Here is a 5,331-nt window from a genome sequence, read left to right on the forward strand (position 1 = left end):
TCCCAACGTTTTGCCAGTTCTCATTTGTCTAAGTACCTGCCCAGCTTTTCATTTTGACTTTTTTCAGTTTGACCAATCTCCTGTTGCTCAGCAAAACAAAGATGCAGTTGTAGGTGTTGGAGGCACAGTCATGGTGCAGGCAGGACCATGGCATGGTGCAACAGGCCAGAAATGTTCACAAGTGCAGAAAATGGTGCCTTCCCTTTGCTAGCAAGATTTATGCTAGCAGATGTGTACCTCTTTTGCTCTTAGTCGTCATCTTTCTATCTACACCTTCACTTTCCAGTATAATCAGCACCACAGGGACTCTGGTACATCTGGGTCCTGAGGGCAAGATGGTTATTCCCCAGGTTGTCTGTCCCACCCAGAGGTCACTGCCTATGTGGCAAGTTTAACAGTGTGAAGTTGTCCCCAGGCTGCCACTGCTCCCTGCAGCCTCTTACCTTCCATCATCATCAAAAGGAGATTAGTTCTCAGCTGCCAAACTGTAAGCCGGAATTGCTGAAGACCTGGTGTCTGCCCCACTCTCCTGAATCTGCTACAGGGAAAGGGAGCACCTTGTATCAAAGATTTGGGGGTTACTGACATCCTTACAGGCTCCTGCCATTGCTTAAGGAACTCTGCCCACAGGCACGTGAGTCGGAGCCCAGGGATGCAGGATGTAGGGCACCTACATGGCTTCTCCCAACTTCCAATCCATAGCACAGTGAACTCAAACTGGCATGTTAAAAGACCAGCAACTGTATTGTGTCAAGCTTATTTATCACCAGCTCCAGGTGTGGGAGTCATTTAGCCTTACGTTTTATGTAGCAATTTAGTGTGCTGCCACCTCACAAGCCTGCTGAGACATCTTCTAGCTAATTATGCTCATTCATTAAGTGCATACTGCCATGAACGTCTCCTTCGTGCTAGAGCAAGGGTAGTGCAAACTTAGCTGGCAAGTGAAATACAAAAATGGTTATTGTTGCAGTAGTGCTGGCACAGGAGAGAGATGTTAACTTGCATACAGACTCAATAATAAATGAAACATTTGACAGAGAAAAATGAATTGGCGATGTTCCTCCATCTTTCTAAGAAACTGACAGTGTATCCTACAGCCATGGGGTCCACATGCTGACAGTTACAAAGAGGGTATGTGAACAAACTAATATAGACTGTGTCAGCCTGCCATTAATTCTGGAGTTTCTTTTCTGGGCAGTTTGTAAAATCTAATCAATGGGGCATTTTTCAAAAATCCATGAAAATTGTGAGCCTGTAATTGTGCCTTCCTAAAATAATAACGGGGAATCTGGCAAGGGAAGGTGAAAGCTACACAATGTGTCTTTTTTCCTGGCTGCTGCTGGAATGTGTCTTGCAAGCACAAGCTTTTCCCATTATGCAGTAGTCTCATGCAAAATCTTCAGTGATATAATGCTACTTGGAGAAATTGGAAACTTCAGATCCACTTTCCCTTCTCTATTCCCGCAATATATATGGTGCTAATATAAAGTTAATATCACGGCTTTCCCCTTGCTTTTTCCCCACATAGTTTAACTGTTTATTTACATATTTTCCTTTTATCTCAAATTGTATGGCAGGCTCTACACATCTGAAGATGGGCTGGTTCCAGCCTCCCCATGCTTGAACTGCCTCTTGAACTTTCTCTGATTACATCATTATATATAATGATACATTATTAGTGCCATCAAAGCATGCAGAGTTGGTCACAGTGCTTACACTCTAAATCTGACAGAAGCAAAAAAAGAGGGCAATAGTTTAAATAAAGGGGGAAGTGGAGATGACATTGAGGAGGAAATTGATTGCAGAAAGCTTTATGAAATGAACACTTAGATGAAAGAGGGCTCTGAAGGAGAGAAAAGAGCCTGTTGGAGTTGGGGCTGTTCCAAAATGAGGCCCCTACTCAAGAAAGCATTTCTGTTCAGGGTAGTGTTTAAGCATGAAGTCAGCCATTTGCTGGACTGGGGCACGTAGACCTTAGGAGACATGTATATAAACACATGATGAGAAGGAAGAATCAATAGGAATGTAAGTACAGGAGAGCAAGGAGGCTTGCTAGCTTGTGTTCAACAGGGTCAAAGTCAGCAAAGTAATGAAATGCGTGAGGGGGAGATTGGGGTTGGTCATACCAGAGGTTCAGGAGAAACTGGCTATTTCAGTGAGAAGATTTGCAGGGAGAGGTGCTGTCTTCTTCTAAATAAACCAATATGCTGATGGGGAGGGGACAGATGAACTTTTGAGTGCATGAGCTTTTCTCCAAAGCTTTAGCAGCACTGTTTGGAGACCTGGCCAAAAAGAAAAACAAATAAACACCTTTTCCGCTCTCACAGGTTTTGAACTCTTCACCTCCTTAAATAAATGGCTTATTGCTTGCACCAAAGTTGTAGAGCATGAACTTGACACGAGGCTTTTGCACTCCAGAGGAATGTTGAAGCTCTGCTTAGAAAGAGGAGAGTGATAGCGGCAGACATGTCTTCATCCACAAACAACACCACAACAAGTATAAGAGATCTTGCAAACCCAAGCCTCTCATTTGATTTTGCTTATTTCTGCTTAACTGATTTGGAGCTTTCCAGCTAGCCTTATTGTGTTGTATGGCTACACAAACAGGAGGAACAAAACTGGGAGAAAACCGCAAGGCTGACTATTAGGAGGAAGAGAGCGAAGTGGATAGGAATAAAGGAGCAGAGAACAGAGATCACCTGGTGGGCATACAGCTAATTTAAGATAAAGTAGACAATCTGCTCTTGATTCCTTTACCACACGCTTTTAGTTTGACGGTGGAGTTTGAATACACAACATCTGCCATACTAGCATTAACTGTTATATTTTTATCTGTCTTCTGACTGCTGTATAATATGAGGATTATTTGATTTTTAAAAAGATGGATGATATAGAAGAAAAATGTAGGCAATGGTCTAGACACAGGACTCCGTTGCTGGAAAAGGCCTCAGTATTCTTGACATGTAACAGTGCCTGCTTCAAGGGGCTTGTAGAACAAATATATAGGAAGAATACCTCTGAGTAGAGCCTTCCTCCCCAGAAAGAAACAGCCTTTAAAACTTCCAACAACCTTTCATTCAACTCAGAGCATAGTCAGAGAAAACATCTCCTGTTGTCCCAGTGTGGCCCAATCAGAGTATATTGCACATGCACATGTGTGTGTGGTTCCTATGGTATATCTGTTCTCCACTTGCTCAAGAAGTAGCTACATGATTGAGCACCCTTGTATTCAATATGACAAATTATTTTATCTGAATATTCCAGTGAATAAATGCAAATAAGGGATAATCTCATCACATAAAACCCAGCAACTCCTGTAAAGTTGGCTTTGACACACAGCTGAGTAATGGCATCTTCAGCTGTTGCTGCTAAACTGCAGGCATGGTTGCGTGTGCACGTCCAGCCCTACCCATGCTGAAGAATCGTAAGTTAGCCTAAGCTCTGCAAAGCAATGCGACTTAGTGTTCTTGTTTCAGTTCAAATTACCATTGTGAACACTGACGGCTGGTAGGCAGTAACCTGTAACACCATGGTTTAACCTCTTTGTCCTTTCTACTTAAAAACAACTTTGTAATAAAGTTTTACTGAAAAATAGAAGTTGTCTCAGTAACAGTGGGAGGTAGAAAAGAGTTTAACAAAAGAAGTATTAGGCTGATGAATAAACTGTTAGTGGAAGTGTAAGTTGCTGTGTCTTTGCCTGCACTATTTGAATCATCCGGCTTTCTGAAAATAAAATGGCTATTTATTTCAGGCTGCATCTTACAGCTACCTTAGCTGTCAGAAGTCATATATAAAAATATCCTTTCTTCCAGAGAGAGCCATTCATCATTCAACCAGTAAATATTACTCACTGTGAGTATTACTATACTGTGATTATATTTTCTCTTTAAATGGCTGTTAGAATTGGGTATAAAAGACCCATTTGTTTCTACTATAGATAGTCTCTGTCTTTAAATGCTTCATTGTTTTGAATTAGTCATTGCAGTTTGCACAGCTGAAATGCCAAATGTGATGCCTTTCTGGGTGAAGTCTGGGAGCCTTTCTCCTCTTCATTTTTGGGCCTTCCAAGCGAACCTCCAAATCCTGTACAATGAGTTTAGAAGTTACGACTGCCATCCCCTCGTACAGAGATGCAACTTCACTTTCTGCAGCACCAGAAATTCTGAAATAATTCTTCATAACAAAAAGGCCTCAGCTCAAGTGAAACAATTTTTATCAGGCAAATAGGGTGTCGGGAGACCTGAGTCCCAGACACAGCTCTTCCCTGCTTTGCTTTCTTCCAGCATTTCATGCACTGTCAGCTGAGGATAGCGAAACCCCACAAAGTTCTTTAAAATTTGCAGGTGGCAGTAAAAACTCCCACTAATCTCGCCCGTTCCTCCAGGTCTCTGTGCGTTCTCTAGATATAAACTGCCAGGCAAAGAACTCACTATAAACCTTGTGCAGCCCATGAACATTATCAACCCACAAACAACCTGGCATGTGGTTAATTAATTAGACTGAATACTAATTAATTAAGGGGCATCCTCAGTGATTCTGTCCAGAGCCAGCTCAGATGGAGCCTGGCTCAGCAGCACTTGCGCAGCCCGAGGCCTGAGCTTGCTGCCTGCCTTCATGCAACACTGTGACAGCACGCAAGGGAACCATCAAAACACCAGGAGCAATCCTGAGTGTGCTATATGGGGTTTTTCCACCACCTGGGTATCCCTGCAGAGCTGAGTGCTGGCTGAGTGTAGGTCTGGCAGCCCTGCACAAAGACTACGGACTTCTTTGTTCGTTGGCCACCTCTGTTCTTTCCAGACCCCTCTCTCTTCCCTTCCCCTACTCCCCTGACAGTACACAGCTCTCCCACCAGTCAGCTGAAGTTTTACCGATTCTTTTGAGGATGCTCTCAATATCCTGCAGACCAGCAGGGGACTTCCCAGCTGCAAGCAGCCTTAGACACCTTTGCTGTACACCAGCCTTCCCATCAGTACGCTTATCATCTGCAACACAGAGGCTTTTGACAGAACTGGAGCTTGTCTTGCAAATGGCCAGTCCATGGGGGAAGAGGTTATTCAGGCCACATAAGGGTAGGAAACTGTCCTCACCTTCCTCTAGATCCACCTCAAAGACATTTCTTGGGCTTGTTGCTGTGTGAGAAGGCAATGCTAGCAAATCTGTCCATGGAAATTCAAGTTTCTTAAGCTTGGAGAGGAAGAGGAAAGATTAACACTTTCCAAATGTCCAAGCTCTTATTTGCTTGTGTGTGAGTGAACAATAGTCCTGTGGTCACATAAAAAATGCAGCACATTACAGGTTAACTGGTGAGCTCATTTTAAGCAGTTTAAA

The sequence above is a fragment of the Grus americana genome, chromosome 6 (assembly GCF_028858705.1).
Source record: "Grus americana isolate bGruAme1 chromosome 6, bGruAme1.mat, whole genome shotgun sequence".
Classification (NCBI taxonomy): Eukaryota; Metazoa; Chordata; class Aves; order Gruiformes; family Gruidae; genus Grus; species Grus americana.